A 21948-nucleotide genomic window follows, 5' to 3' on the forward strand; every position below is an offset into this window, starting at 1 on the left:
GTGAAGAGAACTTCTGTTTCTGGATGGCTCAACCTTAAAATTGCACCCCAGTAGCTCAAGATTGGACCCTCGAAAGCAGTTGTGGGAAAAGCTGCAGGTTGTGGGAGGGAACTCTCAATGATGAGAGCAGAGAACCAAGCCGGGCGGCTGTCTCGTTGTGATAATGTTTTCATAGCATGGGCAAGAGAGACTCCTCTTCCTAAATGGACTGAACAAGGTTATTATGGAAGTGGTAAACAGAGTGAACATCTCAAGGGTCGTCTTTTTACATTGTCAGTGGGAGAAGGGAGAAAGGTGGGGGGGGAGGAGAAGTATTCTGAAGGTGTGGTATGATTTTTTTTCTTCTTTTAGGTCTGTTCATAAACTTGTTTATATTCTTTCAAGTTTGGTGCCTGCTTTGCATTTCTACTAATTCTTCTCTCACAGAAGGTAAACAGTAATGAGTATTTTGGACCAAACCACTACACACCTTTAGCCCTGACCCCAGTCGCAGCTCTAAGCCCACCCTCAGCCCTGCCCCCAGCCCCCTCTCAACCCTAATCCCAGCCTGATCCAGCCCAAATCCCGGTTTCAGTGCAACCCCTTCCCCACCCCATTCCTGGCCCCGCCCCTGCCTGAAGCCACGCCCACCCCATCCCTCATGGAACCTGCACCTTCTCGGCCAACCACATTTCTTTCTCACCTTCTTTGCTCCACCCCTCATTATTTGTACCTCGGCATCCATTGGCTGCTGCCATGTGGGGCGGGACTCCCATGCCCATATAAAGGGGCGATCGTGGCTGTTGTTTAGTGCGGGATCCGGTGCTGCTGCGGCGCAGAGGAGTGGGGAGAGAGGAGTCGAGCAGTGGGAGAGGAGCAGGGTGAGCAGAGTGGGCAGAGTGCAGGGGTGAGAGCCGAGTGGAGAAGACAGAGCCGAGTGGAGCTCCGCGCCCTCGGCCCCGAAACACGGGAACCCCGCGACCAACTCAGGCTGGAGGGTGTGTGGGTGTTTGGGGGGAGGTGGGAGCGGTGCCCGCCCCCGTGGGCCCGATCGCAGCACGATGTGAAGGGGAAGCCCCAGCTCAGCTCCCTCGTGCCCCAAGCCGCCGCTGCGCCCCGTGTCGCCGTCACCGGTAACGGGTGCGTGGGCTGGACACCAGCGTTGGCAGCGAGTGGAGCGAGAGGGACGGAGAGCTCCCTCCCCGAGGGTGCAGACACGGAGAGCCCCACGCACATCCACGTACGGGTGGAGGACGAAGAACACCCCCGGCTCTCCCCAAAGGGGAGAAGGACAGAGACCCCCTGGCCCAGCCGGAATGGAAGTGGATGGACACCACTGCGGTTCCCCTCATGGTTCCCCCAAGGGTGAGGAAGATGTAGACCCCCTTGGGCCCCCTAAAGGGGAAGATGACAGAGACCTGTCTGTGGCCTTTCCCCTGGGCAAGAAGGATGGAGACCACCCCAACCCCCTCCAAAGGTAAAGAGGATGGAGACCATCCCAGACTTCCCCCTAAAGAGGAAGAGGATGGAGGCCTCCCTGGGGCAAGAAGAACAGGGACCACTAGGGTTGCCCCAAAGGTAAGGAGGAGGCAGAATCCCCCAGGGCGACGAGGACAGAGAGCACCCCTGTTCCCCTGCAAAGGTAAGGAGAATGGAGTCCAGCTACTGTCCCCCCAAAGGAAAGGAGGATGAGGATGCTTTTGCCCTCCCAAGTGGGAGGAGGACAGAGATAACCCTGGCCCCACATTTGGGGTAGGAGCACAGCAATCCTCCCCAATCCATCCCGTGGGAGAGGAGGATGCACGGCCTGGGATTGTCTCTGTCCCTCTCCTACCTGAGGAGTCCCAGGGGGTCTCCAAGCCTCTCTTATCTGGGAACGATTGGGGGGTGGGGATGGTCTCTGTCCCTCTCACCCCACTCGGTGCCCAGTGAGGGTCTCTGTCCTTCTCCCCTTGGGATTCTCGGGAGGTGCTTGTGGGGCTTTGGGGGTGTCTCTGTTACTCTCACCCCAATGGTGCTTGGGCGCGGTCACCCCAGGGGTGAGAGGGACAGAGACCCCCCCGGCCTCCCCAGGTATGAGAAGGTTGGAGAGCCCCTGAGCACACTCAGCAGTGAGAGGGACACAGGGCTCCTGCTCCCCAGTCCCATAAAAGCGTTCCCTGGGGTGAGAGGGATGGAGATGCCCGAGCATCCCCAAGGGTGAAAGGGACAGGCGATAACCCCTCAGGAATGCCCTGGAGTGAGAGGAACAGGGACAACCCCTTGGGAATGCCCTGGGGAGAGAGGGACTGGGACCCCTTGAGCATCCCCTGGGCACTGGACAAAATAAACTTGGCAGAAATCAAACTTAACTCTACCTAAAATGCTTGGAGGAATGTTTGCTCTTCCCACAAGTCACTTGTGATGAAAATGCAAACAAACCCCAAGCATGAATGAACCGACAGCACAAGCAGTTATGGTGGCAATTCAAACGTCCAGCCGTTCCCGCACAGCTCCAGCTCAGCTGCTGGCAGGTTCCTGTAAAAGAAAAGTGAAAGTTCAGCCCAGTAGAGATGATTTAAAGGAAGGATAAACTCTGTGTAGCTGTCACAGAGGTGACAGGGATGAAGGGAAAAATGATTCTCACATTTGGCAAAGGCCCCAGTCTGTGAAAGAGAAAAGGGGAGAGAGCAAGGGAGGGACAGGGACAGAGACCTCCCCTGGGGAGGGGCGAGTGTGACACTGTCCCCTGTGTGTGTGGCCCTCCTAGGGTGGGGGTTTCACACCTGAGCCAGTCTGGGTAAGGGGGGTGGTGTTCACTCCCCCTGGGCAGGGGTTACCCCACACCCCCAAACTCTCCTCCTACCCCCTTGGTTGGGGGATGGGGGTGCAAACCTTGCCTCAGCAAATGGGTCTGGGGGCTGGGGCCTCCCCCAGCCAGGGCTGATTTTCAGGACAGCCCTGGCCTTGGCTTTCTGGTGGATTCATTCTCCTCCCTCAGCCTTGTTTCCTTCTCCCTAGACCTGAGATCCCTGCGTAAGAGTCCCCTTTCCCTGATCTCAAGGTCCCTGAGCTCAAGGTGCAGCCCAAAGTTCCCCTCAGGAGGCACATTCAGGGACGGAGGGGCTTGGGTGGTCACAGCTCCTTTATACAGTTCTGCCATAATGGGCAAAAAGCCCTTCCTGACAAAGTTTCAGCCGTGAACCACAACATTTCAGTCTCTCAGCAGCCCCCAGAGCATCCCCTGTGTTGCCAGATGGAAAATCCTCTGTGCCAGGTGGGCTGCCACAAGGCTCATTCCTCAAACCTGTCTTGGGGCTGAGTCAGGGATGCAGTATCCCATGATGGTTTGTGCTTAGGGGGTGGGAAACTTCTGTTCCTGTGGTGGTGTTTGTTCTGTTCTGCTCTCTCTGTATTTTATAGTAAAGAGCTGTTCCTCCTTTTCCTGCATTTTTGCTTAGGAGCCCTGGAATTTTGGAATTGGATCCAAGGGGATCATCGGGGCACTGCTGGGTCTCATGAAACCAAGGGGCCGGTGTGCTTCTGAGTGGCCCCGTGGATCCAAGGACACGTTTGTGCTCCTGCAGGTCCTCATGGAATTGCAGAGTCCATTGTGACACTGCTTGGCCCCGTGGAGCCAAGGACACCTTTGTGACACTGAGGGGCACATGGAGCCAAGGACACCTTTGTGACACTGCTGGGCCCCATGGAGCCAAGGACACCTTTGTGACACTGTTGGGGCCCCATGGAACCAAGGGAACATGGAACAGCTCTGGCTGGCTTGGCCTCCTGGTGGCCACCTGACAGCTCCAGCTGATCTTGGAATGTTGAGAGTCGCTTCTCATCTGCCCCCGGAGCTCTGGGGCTCTGTGCTTTCCTTCCTATGGAACAGATCCGTCCTTCTCCTCCAGGGGCCCATGGCCAAAACTGAGATTCCTCTTCCAAATTTCTGTGTATCCAAGGACTGTTCCCAGATGAAACCTGCCAGGACAATCAGATCTGCCTGCCTTGGCCTCCCAGGGACCCCCTCTCCTCTGCCTTTGTGACACTGAAGTCTGTTTGGTGTCAGGCTGTTCCGCATGCAATCCCGCTTCCTTCGGGGCTGCTGTTGCCCCTGTGCCCACTGCCCCCCAAAAGAACAGGCTGCCCTGCGGGGGAACAAAAGCGGCTTCTCCTGGGGAAAGCCTCAGCGAGGGCTCAGTTTGCCATTGGTCATTGCGGTGACTGCAGGAAAGGGGCACCCCACCAAGGGGCATTTCTTGGTCAGCTCCAGACATAAAGAGTGGGAAACTGTCTGAGACTCGGGTTGTGGCTTCGAAGCCGCCACTGTGGTTTGCAGGGATCTGCAGGGTGGCACGGCCCTGGCTGTGCCCAGGAGCGCTCACTTTGGAGGTGGTGTCAGATCTGATGGGGACAAGGGGTACCCTGTGGGGCTAGGGGTGGCCTTGAGAGTCTCCATGGCACTGAGGGGGAGCTCCATTGATGGGGGTTGGTGTCTGGGGCTGAGGGGCCATAGGGGGTTGGGAGAGCGGTACCTGGCTAGGGGAATGTGTGGGGGGGTCAGCAGTGACCTCTCGGCCCAGTGTGTCCTCCAGAGCCACCATTTCCACCCTGTCTCTTTCCCCATCCAAACAGTTCCTGTGCTTGCCTACATTTTTGGGAGTCAGTCTCCACGGCCATCATTTATCACTCGGGGACAGCTCCTCCTTTGGGACAGGAGGTGGGTGCCCCCCGGTGTCATCCCTCCCCCCTCCCCCAGCCATCACCCCAAAGGTGCTCAGGGCCTCTGGGGAATGGGCAAAGATTCATTGGGGACAGGGGCAGGAAGACCATGGGGGTGACCCCAAAGTGGGCACTGTGCGGGTCCCAGGCGGGGACAGGACTCAGTGGGTGGGAGGAGCGGGGCTGGGCTGGGCTGTGCCCAGGCTGGGGGGATGTGTCCGAGGTTCCCTGAGCCCTGTGGTGTGGGGGTGCATTGGGGGCCCCTCCGTGGCCTGTGGGGGTGCAGGAACCCCCCCACCCATGGGTGCTGTTGCTGCAGGTTCTGGGTGTCTCTGCTGTGCCGTGTGTCACAACAACTCCTCCAGCTGTCATTTTGTGTCACCGAGGGGCTGGATGCCACTTGCACGGCCATGGGGAAAAGAGGAGAAGAGTGGGGACTGTCACTTCCGATGGAAGGAGAGAGAGTTCCACATTTTGACTGAGCCCCACGAGGGCCAGCACAAGGTGAGACCCCAAGCAGTGGCAGCTCAGCTCCCCATGGCAGGCACAGCCGTGCTCCCGGGGGCATCCGTGGACTGGAGATCCCCACAGGTTCCAAGGACACACAGAGGTGGGGAACTGTAGCAGGGGGGGATCCCAGGAGCAGGGTGTAAGAGACGGTCCGAAGATTCCTCATCTGCCTCACGATCATCGCCGAAGACAGAGACTGAACACAGGAGTCCTGGCCCGGCTGAGGTGGGATGTCTGCCAAGTGTTGCCTATGGGTGTGCCCACTGGGAACTGGTACGCATTCCTGAGGAAAATTAGTGCAGGTCCCAATGGACTGCGCCGTTCTTGCTGCCCAGGCGGGAAGGACTGCACCGAAGCGGAAAGGAACGACCTGTCCTGTACACCTCTCCGGTACACCTGTCTTGTACGTCTGTCCTGTACCTGCTTCCCAAAGCAACGGGCCCCATAACAATGGCTGTAGATTTCTCAACCTCTTGGCCAGTTGCCCCTCGCTTCTGAAAGGGACTATAAAGGGACCTTCTGAAATAACCGAGTCCGAGATCTCCCCACGGAAAGAAGATGAATCTACTGGCGGAAGACCACGAGGACTTCGTCTCATCCATTGGTAGCTATTGCCCCTCTTTTTTCCCCTCTCTACTTTGTTTTCTCTCTCTCTCTCTCTCTCTCTCACTATTGCATTACTGTGTTGTGGGCACTTAATAAAGGTGCACTGTTTTGATTAAAACTGAAATCTCTTGTGTCCTTTTGCACTCTGAGATCAATAAACGAACCATCACGACTCCCGCTTGCATTAGCGGATCGTGACATTAAACTGGCGTCACGGACAGGATCTGACAGACAGAAGGGGTTGCAAGGTTGTGTGTAGTCTGTAGTAGGGGAAGGACGTTTCACTCCAGCCGTACCCAGCCCGACACCCCGAAAAGGGTGAGCGGTGTCTAGAAAGCAAGGGGGGTGACTCGAATTTCCCGCAAACTGCACACGCCTAGGTGAAAAGCACCCCATACTCAGTTGAGGGCTCTGTCTTCAGATTTTTCGCAAAAGATCTCTTAGTGTAAAAGGGGGAACTGTTTTGGTGGGCGTGTGTGAATTTGGACTGCTTGGTGTAGTGAAGAGACAACCGTAAGTAACTTAAGGAGTACCTCCCAGGCAGATTTGGTCTCTTCACCCACCCAGGGAAGCGAAGGGAGACACAGCGAAGCTGTTTGTGTCGCAATGTGTAATTAACTTTTACCTCCCTGTGGTGGTTTTGATCCTTTTATAAAATGACTGAAAACTCCAGTGCAAAAGTTAAAGCTGCGTTTTATGCTCTGCTAGCAAAACATAATGCCCGGCCCTCTCCAGGAGGGGAAGAATGGGCTCAAAATAACTGGTTTAATTTGGATAATGTAACTGACAGAGTATGTTCTTTACAACATGAGACTAGATTTAAATTTGGCCAAAATAAAACCATAATCTGCTCTGTTTTAGGGGCATGCCTTGCGGCAGCTATAGATCATCGCTTGAAGCGATGTACTGAGGAGAAAGCAATCATAGATTCCCTTCAAAACCTAGTGGAGATTTTACAGAAACAATTGGATGAAGAGAAGAATAGAAATCATTTGCTAGAGACTGCTTTAAAAGAGGAATATTTTAAGAATTCACAGTATACTGACTCACCAAAAGAGACAGAGGAAAAGGAAACTCCTCACATTAACCAAATATACCCCCAGAAAGAACTAATACTAGTAAAAAATTGTGGGGAAAACTGCTGCCCTCGTATGAGACCTCTGATTAAAACAGAATATAATTATATCAATGATGAAGATCTTGAACCACTAAACCACTGAAGATCATATCACCACTAAACAAATACCATACACTGCTGTGGAATTGGCCAGGTTAAAAAAGGAGTATGGGCGGCTCCCCCACGAATCTGAGATGGAATATGTCTTCTGAGTGTCTCTCACCGGAGGAGACCAAATTCGATTAACTGAACAGGAGGCCAGTGGATACTGGGGACATGGAGTTTTCTTGACAACAGGAGACCAACGTGGCACATGGTCCCTGACTCAGTGTGCAGCTTTCTGGGCCGGGGGACTCAATCCTTTAGAAAGGGGAGACCCTTTAGCTAGAGTTGGTACCCCCGAACAACTTCTAGAAAGCGTCCACAAAGCCGCCTGTCTGCAAATGATCCACGAAAGGAAATTAACTCCTGGATATGAATCCCCCATGCAACTACCTGTGAAACCTGAACTGATGACCCCTTTAATTCAAGGCTTTCCAGAATCACTCAAACCTACAGCAATTGTCCTTCAAAAAACCATAGCAGCTGTAGGTCCCGTAGAAAGACTGAATAGATTCCTTGGAAACCCAAGCGACCAAACTGGATCTACCGATCCTGGGTTTACTCCATATTCAACCCCCTCTTAGCCGCCAGGTTCACAATCAAATTCACCTGCCGGTGATCACAAAGTTTGGACATGGAGTGAGGTTGCAGAAGATCTGATTAATTACAGTAGAAAATATGGACCTATAAAAATCCCAGAGGAAAAATCAGAAAAAACAAAAGGTGTCAGATACATTAGGGCTCCTCATAGTGAAAAACCAGAGAATGTAAAACAGATCCCTAAGCGTCAGCATTGGTGGTTATTAGGCATCAAAAAGGGGGTCCCCAGAGATGTGATGGATGGCTTACCCCCTGATAAATTGAGTAAGGTAGTGTCTAACTGGCAGTGCCGAAAACCCATCCTACCGAATCCGTCACTTCAACCCAGTGCACCCCTCCTCCCTCAGAATCTGGGCAGTGAGTCAGAGCAACCTCTCCCTCAAAGTCTGTGCAGTGAGCCAAAACGACCTCTCCCTCAAAACCAGGGAAACTAGACCCTCCGTCTCTTGTCAGTGGGCGAAGAGACAGAGCATGGGTGTACCTGAGAATGCTCACTAGAAATAAAACAGGAGATATAATGGTCACAGCTATTACAGGCCCTAAACGGGCACCTGTAACTTTTCTGATTGACACTGGAGCACAAATTTCTGCGCTGACAAAGAAAGATGCCCAGAGGTGTGGAATTGTTCCAACAAAGAACCGATATTGTGTTTTAAATGCCTTGGGAATGCTCTCACTACAGGGACCAAATGATCCTAAGAATCCTGCACACTACCCTGGACAAACTGTTTTGGTAGATCTTCCTACTCTAAGAGAAGTACCACTAGTGCTAAAAACCCCTCTGAATAAATATGCTTGGTAGCCTCTGATGCCCTAGGGAGAGAGCATCGGATACATACACGCTGCATAATTCCATCATTCTGATTTTTCTGCCTTTGGTGGCAGACTCTGTTGTGTTTGCTTTTCACAGAAGAACTCCGAGGGACATGAAGAATCCAGCATGGTCCCTCAAACAAGTCAAGTTGCTGATGCAAAACAATGTCTCAGAAGTTCAGCCAGCTTGTTCACCTTTTCTGCAAACTTCCTTCGAGGGGTGGACAACCTGGTTGCAAAAGCGGAACCCTTCTAAGAAACGGACACAAAGAGACATAACCGGTGTTATGGGAACAGGATTGGGAATCTTGAATAGTATTGATTCAGAAGTGCTAATGAATAAATTGGCTGCCACAACTACAGATTTGACTAAAATACAACAACCACTACAGTCATCCCTATTAGCCTTGGGAGGCCATCAGTGGTTGTTATCAAACATATTATCAAATTGGGAAAAGGTAAATGTGAATGACCGCAAATTGATAATTGACGCACTCGATGCTACACAAAACAACGTTTCTTTGGCTCTCAGCTGCGTCCAGGCTCAATTATGGATGCAGTCAGTTGCTGCCTCAATTATAAGAGAAGGCGAAGAAGGCACTTTTCCTACTGAAATTTGGAAAATAATCTGGGACAGTGCCGCTGATTTTGAAAGAGAATTCCAGTCCTGGCGGAACTTAGTAAATTTTACCTATGATCCCATCACAAACACAGCCACAGCCTTTGTACTAACCATACGTAACGCTTCAGTGCATTTGATATTCCCTGTCATTGCATTAGGGCTGAACCATGATGGAGCTGTTCTCTATCCTTTCGAGCATAGAGAATGGGCCCGTCAAATCGGTGAAAAGTGGCAAACTGTTGATTTGGAAACTTGTATTGTCCGAGAACAACAAGGGTTCATCTGTGAAAGTAATGCAATTAGAGCTCAAGACATTTGTTTAGATACAGAACAAAATATCTGTCCTTTTGAAATTCATCCTAACAAAATTCCTGAAACAGTGCTTGTCTATATAGGTAATGGATGTGCAAGCTTAAGAACTGCTTGTGATAAAATATTTGTAGAAAATGTAGTAGTAGATACTAAAAATCATTCAAATTTTTGTGTTTGTAACTTTACTAAAATCATAGGATGTGATTTTTCATATTTAGCCCCAGTTACTTCTTATCACCTTTTACAGTCCAATTAATCTTACTTTGGTAAAGCAATTGTTGCTTCACCAAGATTTAATTGAAATTTTGGAAAAGGTCAAGAAAAATGGACAGAAAACCTTGGTAACTGTTCATCACAATGTGAAAGAAATACATCGTGTTCTAGAAAGGGTAAAGAAAGATGCTGAACACAGGTGGTGGGATACTCTTTTTGGATGGTCACCCACTGCTACAGGTGTTCTGAACAAATTGTGTCATCCCATCATTGTTCTCTTGATTTTGATCCTGATTGGTTTTGCTTTATCAGCAGTCTTATACATCATAAATTGGAGAATGATGAAACGGTTAACACAGTTGACATCTATAATAGATGTCCACGTCCCATCCACTGTGGACCTCCCCAAGGTTGTTGACACGAGACGAACTACACGAGTATTAAAATAAGATGTGATAAGAAATTAGAGGTATTTTGATTAAAAAATTACATGTGTATTCTGATTAAAAAATTATTTACTTCTTTCTTTTGTTTCCTTCTTTTTCTTTTCTTTTCTTTTCCTTCCTTTCTTATGTTCTCTACCCTTTTCCGGGATATGCTACCAACATTGACGAGTCCTGAAGACTTCACAACGATACTACGAAATCGTGCTGATGGAGTTCGCTTGACGACAATCGTGAGTCACAGGGTGGTGTAAGAGATGGTCTGAAAATCCCTCATCTGCCTCACGATCATCGCCGAAGACAGAGACTGAACACAGGAGTCCTGGCCCGGCTGAGGTGGGATGTCTGCCAAGTGTTGCCTATGGGTGTGCCCACTGGGAACTGGTACGCATTCCTGAGGAAAATTAGTGCAGGTCACAATGGACTGCGCCGTTCTTGCTGCCCAGGCGGGAAGGACTGCACCGAAGCGGAAAGGAACGACCTGTCCTGTACACCTCTCCGGTACACCTGTCTTGTACGTCTGTCCTGTACCTGCTTCCCAAAGCAACGGGCCCCATAACAACGGCTGTAGATTTCTCAACCTCTTGGCCAGATGCCCCTCGCTTCTGAAAGGGACTATAAAGGGACCTTCTGAAATAACCAAGTAGGAGATCTCCCCACGGAAAGAAGACGAATCTATTGGCGGAAGACCACGAGGACTTCGTCTCATCCATTGGTAGCTATTGCCCCTCTTTTTTCCCCCTCTCTACTTTGTTTCTCTCTCTCACTCTCTCTCTCTCTCTCTTACTCTCTTCTATTGCATTACTGTGTTGTGGGCACTTAATAAAGGTGCACTGTTTTTGATTAAAACTGAAATCTCTTGTGTCCTTTTACACTCTGAGATCGATAAACGAACCATCACGACCCCCGCTTGCATTAGCGGATCGTGACACAGGGGAATCCAGCCAGAGTCATGACACGAACACCGATACGATTTGAGCATTGTCCTCCTCTTTTATTGTCCGGTTACACCAAGTTATACTTTTTCCAAAGTTCACACCCCTTTCCCATGAGAAAGCCTTGAAGCAGCGGGGGAGCTGACCAGTGCATACTTTTTCCCAAGGCTGTTCAAGGCTGCCAGCGAGCAGGTGCCTTGCAAGCCTGTTTTCAGCCGGAGGCCCCGTCAGGGGTACTTGTGCAACAGCCCTGGGATGCCCAAGCCCTCCTGGGGTATCCTATATTCCACAAGGATTCCCTCTACACATCCCCTGTTTTCTTTTTGGGCAACCCAGGTCTGGTCGATGATTTATCGCAGCCCCGCTTTAAGGCAAAAAAAAAAAAAAAAATTACACCCAAGTATTTTTAAACCTAAAATAACTCCAAATAGCAATCGTCAGCCTTCTACTACCAAGGTACGCAGCTATCCGGTGATACCCAGACCCTTAAGCCAATCTCCAATAGGGTCGTCTGTCTCCTGAAGGATGTGTAGGCCCCTCTGGAGGTCAGAGGGGTGCTTGTGAATTGGGACAGAATGGTCAGAAAGATTCATACAGCACATACTCTGGAACTCTTCGCAGCCGTGGCCGTGAGCTAGTAGTAGAAAATCAATGGCTGCTCGATTTTGTAATACTGTATGTCGAACACTAGTAACATCTACGCTTAACTCATCAAGCATCTGCAAAGTTATGTTTAACTTATCCCTCTCCCAGCAAGCAAGTTTATGCAAAATAGCATGAGCCTTGGCTGCTGAAGCACCAGGTAACAACATAGATGCTAGCCAAACTAACTGCCTTCACTCGATCTAAATGGGTGGACAGCTGATTGAAAATGTCCACCAATGCTCTTGTCTCAAGACAGTCAAAAAACAACTTCTCACTCTACCTCTGTGTTTGGTGCTATACCCAAAAATATATGCAACTCTCCTTCTTAGTTTGGCCTTTGGAGAGGGTTCTCCGACACCCACCACAAGTCACTAGCAACCACCCAGGGCAGCTGTTACATTCGCCCAGGGTCTCGCTACTTCTCCTGCTACGGAGAGTGGTGGATCTGGCAAGTCCTCAGCTCCCTCACTCTGCCACGTCTGCAGCCTCTCCCAAGGCTTCTCGGGACGGAGGTCCCAGAGTTCCAGCTGTTGAAGTAGTGGCATCACTTTCCTCAGGAGCTGATGCTGACTGCGCCTTCTCGCTTCAGGGTCCTGTAGCACGGCACCACTTGCTGGGCACCCCTCTGGTCAGTGCTGCGGCGATGACTTGTCCCTGTTGTCGCAGGACATTCTGCAGTGTTGCAGTAAAGGCAGTTGTTTGAGATGACTGTCCTGAACGGGCAGCACGTACGAGCATCTCGTCTACACCTGCTCCTTGGGGCAGCGTGGCAAGAATTGTCTTAGTTTGTCTATTAGCATTTTCAAAGGCAAGTGTTTGGAACATTTGCTCTTGGAGCTCTTCAGAGAGCTCCGTTGCATCCTTTAAGGCTGCTGACAAATGGTCAATGAACTGACCATATGGCTCTGACAGCCCCTGTCGGACTCCTGCATACGGGGGAGACTTCTCCTTTTCAGGTACTGACAACAAGGCTTTGTGGGCAAGAGTCTGTGACAACTGATGAATGACTACGGGCATGGTCAGCTGTGTCACCGTCGCTCCATAAGCCCTGCTCCCAGTTAGCATGTCCGCTTGGAGTGCATACAGTGGGTCTGGTGTGTCACTTTGGTGTTTGCTAGCTTCTTCTTGTGCTAGCTGTTTCCACGTTTGCTCGCAGAGCAGGAACTGAGAAGGGGTTAATAACAACTGTGCGATGCTGATGCAATCATTAGGACACAGGACATCTGCTGTAAAGATAAACTGCAGAATGCTTCGTGTAGCTTCAGACCGCAAGCCGTGCGTGGTGACCGTTTGCTTGGCTTGCTGCAAGATCTTCCAGTCATGGGGTTCCCACTTTGCAGCGTCCCCTTGTATGTGTACAGGGCAAGCGAGGGCATTCACTGCTTGCCAGTCATCCTCAATGATTGCATCACGGATAACTCCATTCCATCTCCGTCGCAATGGGTCAGTCCTCCCTGTTGGGGCTGATAGAAACGACGGCTGCACCTCCTCTTGCGGGAAGGGAGGGGCTGTAGGCTGTAGGTGCAGGGTGTTCAGTCTGGACCGGGCGTAGACGGACGGATGGAGATGGATGGTGACGAGAGATCTCTGTAGTCAGATCTTGGAACATGCGGTTTATTGCAAAGGGCGTGGGTACAGGGGCACTGCTTAGAGCTGCAGCTGGCAGCTCTGAGCAGGCCCAAGAGAGCAAGAGAGTAAGCGGGTAAGCAAAGAGAGAATAGTAAGAGAGAATAGTAAGAGTCTACAGTAAGAGAGTCTAGTAAGAGAGTAGTACGAGTGTATAGTAAGAGTGTATAGTAAGAGTGTCTGAAGTCCTGGTTACAATACAGTAAATCATCTTCTGTACTGAATATTCTAATTGTCACTAACCAATCTAATACAAGATACAAATCCTATAGCATTTACATACAGCCTATAAGAGTTCTTATATTACCATAGAGTGTTACATCTTAACTTCTAAAAACTACTCTTTGGACCCCTTCTGCTGAGCTAGTAGGGTCTGCTCTGACCCTTGGACCTGCCTGCAAGCAGAGGGTATTGTTCAATCAAGAGGGGATTACCTTCAGTCGGCTATACCATTGTTTTCCAGTTGTTCAGTAACTAAGACTTGGTATCTCAAAGGTGGCTTTCATTTCGATGTCGCTTATAGTTTTCATATTCCCAAAATCTTTTGTCAGGCAATCATATTTATAAGGCTTTCCTGTTTCATCTTCCCCAACAGTAGGCACTGTGCCTGATTCTCCCGACGGGAACGTAGGAGCTCTGGGTGCTAACTTGACCGGTGGGGCCACGGGACGCCAGGGTGCTGATGGTGTAACATCACAAGCTTTGGACTCTAGCGCATCTTGCCGTGTAGATAAGTCAGCAAGCTTTTTGATTACTTCTTGCATCATTTCTTGGTGCTTCTCCCCCTCTTGGGGCTGACCCTCGGTAGCCCTGGCTGGCTCTGGCTCTGCAGGCGACGAAACCGCAGAAGCTGCTTCGCTGCCGGATGTTGCTCCGCTGTCTCGCAGAGGGGGGTTGCGCTCTGCCGCTTTTGGCCAGGAGTTAGGACCGCACGACTGCTCTGCCGCTTTCGGCCGGACACCAGGACCGCCTGTTCCTCTTTGGCCCGCCTGTGCCCTGCCCCCTGAGTCGGGCGGCACTGTTTCCGCGTTCGCAGCCATTTCTCTCTCAGCCGTCGGAGGGATACCATCCTGCCCTGCTGAGTCCAGCAACTCCCGCAGTGAGTGGACGGGTGCTGCTGTGCCTTTAATCGGTCTTCTCGCGGCCAGCCCGAAGAACTGTGCTACCCTGGACTCTGCTCTGGTCTCTGGCCGCTGCTCCATAAGACCCCTGTCTGTTTCTTTCCCGGAGCTGCTACTCTCTAAAGCCTCTATGCCAGCTGCGGCCACTGTCCTCTCTGTTTTCATCTCTGCGAGAGTGCCAGTCACTGCCCTCCAGGTTAAGCCGAGAGCTTTAGCTTCTTTAGCTTCCTTTCCTCCCTCAATCGTGGACAGCCACAATTTATATCCAACTTCCCCCCACGCTTCGGTTGAGAACAAAAGCAAAATGTAACTCAATAATCCATGTTCCCGGGCCAACGTAATGAGGGCATTCAGATCTTGGTCTTTTACGATTTCGCCTCTCATAGAGAGAATATTAGCTAGGAGTCGAGATCCTGCTTCGTAGTCCATAGCTTCTGTGCTGCAGGTATTCGCTCGGCCGCGCGAAAATACGGTCTCCGGCCACTCAGCTCTGAGGTTTAGCCCCCGGCTTTACTCAGCTTTGGGACTTATCCTCCGGCTTTCTATTCTGCTTTGAGACCGGGCCCCCGGCTTTACTCGGCTTTGGGGCCATCCGCTCTGGTTCCCCTGGCTCCGCCGCACCGATACGATGAAATTCGGAGTCTTACCGCATTGAAGCAAACCTGCCTGAAGCAAAACTCACTCGGGTCCCTGCCGTTCAGGTGCCACGTGTAGCGGGGGGGGTCCCGGGAGCAGGGGAATCCAGCCAGAGTCATGACACGAACACCGATACGATTTGAGCATCGTGCTCCTCTTTTATTGTCCGGTTACACCAAGTTATACTTTGCAAAGATTCACACCCTATTCCCACAAGACAGCCTCTAAGCAGCGGGGGAGCTGACCACTGTATACCCCTTCCCAAGGCTGTTCAAGGCTGCCAGCGAGCAGGTGCCTTGCAAGCCTGTTTTCAGCCTGAGGCCCCGTCAGGGGTACTTCTGCAACCGCCCTGGGATGCCCAAGCTCTCCTGGGGTATCCTATGCCCCTGTTCCACAAGGAATCCCTTTAAACATTATTACAAAATCGAGCAGCCATTGATTTTCTACTACTAGCTCACGGCCACGGCTGCGAAGAGTTCCAGAGTATGTGCTGTATGAATCTTTCTGACCATTCTGTCCCAATTCACAAGCACCCCTCTGACCTCCAGAGGGGCCTACACATCCTTCAGGAGACAGACGACCCTATTGGAGATTGGCTTAAGGGTCTGGGTATCACCGGATAGCTGCGTACCTTGGTAGTAGAAGGCTGACAATTGCTATTTGGAGTTATTTTAGGTTTAATAATACTTGGGTGTATTTTTTTTTTTTTTTTCTGCCTTAAAGCGGGGCTGCGAAAAATCATCGACCAGGCCTGGGTTGCCCACAAAGAAAACAGGGGATGTGTAGAGGGATTCCTTGTGGAATATAGGATACCCCAGGAGGGCTTGGGCATCCCAGGGCTGTTGCACAAGTACCCCTGATGGGGCCTCCGGCTGAAAACAGGCTTGCAAGGCACCTGCTCGCTGGCAGCCTTGAACAGCCTTGGGAAGGGGTATACACTGGTCAACTTCCCCGCTGCTTCGAGGCTGTCTTGTGGGAATAGGGCGTGAATCTTTGCAAAGTATAACTTGGTGGAAGTAAACAAGAAACTGGAGCATGATGCTCAAATCGTACCAGTGTTCGTGTCATGACTCTGGCTGGATTCCCCTGCTCCGGGGACACCCCCCTGCTACAGCCATCCACCATCACCACGGCTCCATGGGCTCCTTTCCATGCCCCCAGCCCTGGCCACAGGACCTTGAGCTGGTTGCCATGGCAGCCGACTCTGGCCCAGGGCTCCGTGCCTGTGTCCATGGCAGCAGTGCCCGGCCACGGGCCCTGAGTGCAGGTGACCGTGCCAATGCCCATGGCAGCGGGGCCAAGTGTTGGTGTCCGTGGCACCAAAGTGAGGAACGGGTCCCTGTGGCCGCTGCCGTGGCACCTGAGGGCATCAGCGAGTGTCACTGCAATTGTAGCTGGCACCAGCCCGGCACCGCTCTGTCCTGAGGGCTGCCATGGCAGCCGAGGGCAGCCACAGGTCTGTTTGCAAGTGGCCACGGACCCTGACAGCAGCAATGGGTCCTGGCAGGGTTTCCAAGGGAACTGGAACTGCTGAGGGTTGCCATGGCATCCAACCCCTGTGGTGGGGGTCAGTGTCCATGGCCACAGCATCGGTCAGTGTCCATGACCACAGTCCCTTGCAATGGCCCAGTGCAGGTTGGGATGATAATCCACCCGCACAGCTGGCCCAGGGCACGCCTGGAGTGGTCTTGGTGGCACCTTGGGCTTGGCACACTTTGAGGAGGGTGCCTGTTTTCAGTGGGGAAACTTAGGAATTTTAGATTCTTTAAAAAAAATGAAAGAAACCCCTGCTTGGCTGAGTGCAGCCAGTTCTCCAAGCAAAGCAGGTCCCAGGTGAGTGAGGAGAGACAGGATGGGGTTGGGGATGTGGAGCAGCGTTGTCCACACTGGGCCAGACCTCAAGGCACAGCTTCTGTGACCAGGCCATGCCTCCTGAGGAGAGACCTTGCATCAATATTGATCACAGAATGCTGCAATCACCTCTTCTCTAAAGAGAACAGCAATGAGATACACCCTTTAACATAAGAGTATGTATTTATTGGAAGCTCTTTGAAATATTTCTCCACAACTGCAGTAGGAAACTTTCCTAATGAACTGCACTCGAGCAGAGGGAAATCAAGGCTGAGCCGTGGTTTGTCAGGACTTGCTTGATCCTAATGAGCCCCGTGGTGCATTTGATGCTGAGCCCTGGAACCTCAGGGCCTTAAAGGAGATTGCACAAGCCCTTCAAGAGTCAAAATCAGGGGAAGCACCCAAAGTGTCTTGAGGCATTAATGGGTCCCACTGAGGTCCATGACCAATACAGGCTCTTCATGGACACCTTAGAGGAGAGAATTGGAGGCCAGGATTGCACAAAAACCTCTCAGAGATTCAGAGTGGGAAGGAAAATCCAAAGCACCTTAAAATCCTTCAGTATCTCAGAGTATTAATGAGCCCCACTGAGTGTCAAAACAAAGCTCTCAAGGGACGCATTAAAGCAGATAATTGGAGGCCTTGATTGCACAAACCTCTCATGGAGTTGGTATCAAAAGGGGAACACCAAGTACTTAAAAAACAGAAGTACCTTGAAGCTGTAATGAGCTCCACTGAGTGTTGTTACTGACAAAGGCTCTCCAGGGACTAATTAAAGCAGATAATTGGAGGCCAGGATTGCACAGAGCTCTCAGACACTCCCAGGTCAAAAGCCAAAGCCAAAGTCCTTTGGAAAACCTGCAATCCCTGGGAGCATTCAGGAGCCCCCAGGGCCATTCCTGACCAAGGCTCCCCAGGGACTCCTTCCAGCAGATCCCTGAGGCCACTGGGATGTGGGGGGATGCTGAGGGCAGGACAAGGGGGGTGACAGTGCCCAGCCTTGCTGGGGCTGTGCCAGGAAGCCCCGGTGCCTCAGGACAAGGTGTCTCCTCCCAGCCTTTGGTGGCACAGACACTGCTGTGCCCCAGGGCACCAAGACTTGGCTTCTCTTTGTCCCCACCTGTCATCCCTGCCTCCAGTTCTCTGCTCTGACCAGAGCCTGGGGACACTTTCTCAGTCGTGTCCCTCACTGGGACCCATTAACGGTATCAGGAACTTTGGAGTTTGAATCTGACTCAGAATTCTTGAGAGGTTTCTACCAGTCCCTGTCAGGGACTGATGTTCAGGGCCTCAGCACAAAGCCCCGAGAGGTTCATTACAGTCCTTGTGCTGTGTCTGTGCTGCTGTGGGGCTGTGGGCAAAGCAGTCCATGGGAAAGGGGAATGAGCTGAGCCTCCCTCCCTGAGATACCATCGTGGGTGCACCCAGAGCTCCCCTCACGGTGTCCTTCCAAGCTCTGAGCTGCCCTCCTGGGTGCAAATCTGTGCCAGAGCCTCTCCAAGTCCCCTGAATGTCCCCCGGGGAAGTGCAGACATGCCACAGCTGAGGAAATGCTGCTGGGTTTGCCAAGGGCAGCGTGAGTGTCCCTGGCAGAAGGGGGTGCTGAGCCCTTGCTCAGAGACCTTTAGAGAGGGTGAGACATTCAGGGATGCCTCTGCTCTGGGCAGGGTCTGGTTTATCCCAGGGTGAGCCGGGAGTGTGATTGTGCTCTGCCTGCAGCCAAAGGGCCAAGCCCAGGCCAGCTGGGGACAAGCCCATGCAGCCTCTCAGCTTGCCCTGAGCCACAGGGAATCCTTTGCCTCTCACCTCTCTCAGTGGCAAATGTGGAGTGCAGCAGAAATGCTGGGGATTTCTGACCTCAGAGAATCAGGAATGATGTGTGGGTAGGAAAACATTTCCAAAAACTCACTCCTGCATCCCTGTCCTGTGGAACTGAGAGTAAAACTGCTACCAAGCCTTTCTAGGAGGGATTGCACTGACAAATCCTGACTCTCCAGCCTTGTCCCTCTGCCACACGGCCACAAACCCAGGGCAGCGGGGCAGGGATGGCTCCTCGAGAGCCCCCACGCTCAGGCCTGGCTGCTCCTGGCACACTCACACAGCACAAGTGGAGCTCAGGCAGGGAACTGGCTGAAGGTTTTCCCAGAGCAGGAACAAGGGTGGGGCAGTCCCAGCAGGACAGTGTGCAGGGAATGGCACAGGTTTGGCTCCAAGCAGCCTGTCCTGACTTGTCACTGTCCTTTCTCCATGAACAGGTGCCCATGGCCAGACACAGCAGTGTCCAACAGCAGCTCCATCAGCCCCTTCCTCCTGCTGCCATTGGCAGACACGCGGCAGCTGCAGCTCCTGCACTTCTGCCTCTTCCTGGGCATCTCCCTGGCTGCCCTCCTGGGCAACGGCCTCATCATCAGCGCCGGAGCCTGCGGCCAGCACCTGCACAGCCCCATGTTCTTCTTCCTGCTCAGCCCTCACCGACCTGGGCTCCATCTGCACCACTGTCCCCAAAGCCATGCACAATTCCCTCTGGGGCACCAGGCACGTCTCCTACACAGCATGTGCTGCTCAGGTGTTTCTGATTGTCTTCTTTCTTGGAACAGAGGATTTCCTCCTCACCATCATGTGCTACGAGCGCTACGTGTCCATCTGCAAAGCCCTGCACTACGGGACCCTCCTGGGCAGCAGAGCTTGTGCCCACATGGCAGCAGCTGCCTCAGCCAGTACCTTTCTCACTGCTCTGCTGCACACGGCCAATACATTTTCCCCGCCCCTGTGCCAGGGCAATGCCCTGGGCCAGTTCTTCTGTGAAATCCCACACATCCTCAGGCTCTGCTGCTCAGACACATACCTGAGGGAATTTGGGCTTCTTGCTTTTAGTACTTTTCCTTTTTTGGGTTGTTTTGTGTTCATGCTTTTCTCCTATGTGCAGATCTCCAGGGCCGTGCTGAGGATCCCCTCTGAGCAGGGCCGGCACAAAGCCTTTTCCACGTGCCTCCCTCACCTGGCCGTGCTCTCTCTGTTTATCAGCACTGGCACATTTGCTCACCTGAAGCCCCCCTCCATCTCGTCCCCATCCCTGGATGTGCCAGTTCTGTACTTGGTGGTGCCTCCAGCCCTGAAGCCCCTCATCTACAGCCTGAGGAACTAGGAGCTCAAGGATCCCTGAGGAAAATGATGACTGTATCTTTTCAGAAGGAATAAACTCTCTCTTTTCTGCTCCAGAACCTTCAGAATGTAACTCTTTACAATCTCAGCTTTCTTTTTTCCTATTTGTCCATTTCTTCATTGGTGCCTTCTTTTCTTCTTTTTCTCGTGTTATGCTATTTTTTATAAAACCCTGTAGTACTGCTCTTAGCATTTCTACATGAACATCTGCCTTTCTTTGAAAACACAAAGACTTTCAGGAGGCTTCTTCCCTGTGCATTTGAATAAAAATGAGGGTCTGCCCTGACTTGTGTGTCCAAGGTTTGTTCCTCAGCCCTTCTCTGGCTCTGCAGGGACAGTGCCTGTGGGCACAGCTGGAGGGAAGAGACTCCCAGCACAGCAGCACAGCCAGGGACAATGGCCCAGCCTCTTCCCACCTCTGCTCTTCCCAGCCCATGGAACCCAGTGTCCATTGTGACACAGCGGGGCCTCATGGAACCCAGAACATCTTTATGACGCAATGGAATCTCATGGATCCAAGGGCCAGTTGTTATAGAGAGGGGCCTCATGGAACACCAGGGCCACAAAAACATTGCCAGGCCTAGTAGAAAGAAGGCACCTGGGGGAGGGCACTTGGACACTGTCTCTTGCAGCAGACTCTGGGTCTGGGGCATCAGTTGGCATCGTGTGCAGTCCTGTGGAGCAAGGCCTCAGGAATAATTTTGGGAGCACTTTGGGAGGTCTTTGATGGATTATGACACCTCCTCAGCTCCCACGGGAGCTGTGCAAGGCCAGGGGACAAGGTCCAGCAGCTGGGTGGGCTCCCAGAGCAGACAGCAAAGGCTGCTTTGCTGGACATTTCCCAGCACATTCCCAGCTGGAAGCAGAGGGAGGAAGGAAAGGGAAGCGAGTCCCTGCCAGAAGCCCGGCAGGTTTGGGGTGGGAAGGGACCCTGCCCGTGGGTTACTGGGCTGAAAGCCAAGTGGAGCAAGACCTTACAATGCCATCTCCCTGCCAGCCTGTGCTGCTGACAGGAGCAGGGTGCCACTTTAGCCCTCTGGGGGTGGGACCAAACTGTGCATTCCACTCCCCTTATCTCATTTCTGATGAGCTGTTCATGATGGGTCGTTTGCAGGAGCTGCCCAGTGCACCCCCGACCCCTCAGGCTATGAGGAGCTGGCTGTTAAATGAGATAAGGAAGGAGAGGCAAACCCTGGGAGGCAGGGCAGTGTTTCTTTTTCTGCACACCAATGACTCAGCTGTGATAACTCCCTCTGGGGTAGCAGCAGCACAGTCCCACCCAGCCTGAGGGCTCACCTCTGCTGATGGGCCATCATGGACTGAATGGCCCCAGCACAATGGGCAGCTGCAAGGACTGAGACCATCAAGGCTCCCAAAATATCCCATGACTCCCAGGATGACATCATTCCATTGTGAAACTGCCCGCCCTGGGGGAGGGGCTGAGCACTCCCACCTGAACCTGAGCATATAAAATCAGAGTTTGGGGCCTTCTGGCAACACTCAACAGATCCAGGGCAGGAGCAGAACTCCAACAGGACTGTGACCACTGCTATCATCAAGACTGCACCCATCACTTTGACAGGACCGTGTCCACCACTCCGACCAACAGGTTTTGTTTTCTTTCCTTTTGCTTTGCATGCAGCGGGACCAGGTGGTGCTCGGCACAGGAACTAACCACCACTGTTCTGCTCTTGTCCCAGGGTGCCTGGTTATACTCAGCCTTTGTGGGTTACAGCTGTATCATGGTATTTCTTGTCATCTCTTTGGTGAATTGTAACTCCCACCTTAATCTCTCTTGGGGCAGCTCAGTGGGGGTCATTTCTCATGCCAGTTAAAACCAGCACGGTGTTTGAGAGGATTTTACAGTCATGATACGCCCAGTGACTTCTAGAGAAGAACTTAGGCAAGAGCAACCCCTAAGCCAACAAACTCCCACCTTGTTTTTCCCTCCAAA

General features: G+C 52.1%; 1 pseudogene across 1 annotated transcript; it reads left to right on the forward strand.

Moving 5' to 3' along the window:
• The first annotated feature begins 1295 nt into the window (after positions 1–1295).
• On the forward strand, positions 1296–19977 carry LOC309584165 (olfactory receptor 14J1-like; annotated as a pseudogene). The gene is made up of 2 exons: positions 1296–1456; positions 19088–19977. The product of its transcript is annotated as an olfactory receptor 14J1-like (transcript).
• The last annotated feature ends 1971 nt before the right edge of the window (positions 19978–21948 follow it).

This window comes from Coloeus monedula (assembly GCF_965178545.1).
Source record: "Coloeus monedula genome assembly, chromosome: 37".
Taxonomy (NCBI): domain Eukaryota; kingdom Metazoa; phylum Chordata; class Aves; order Passeriformes; family Corvidae; genus Coloeus; species Coloeus monedula.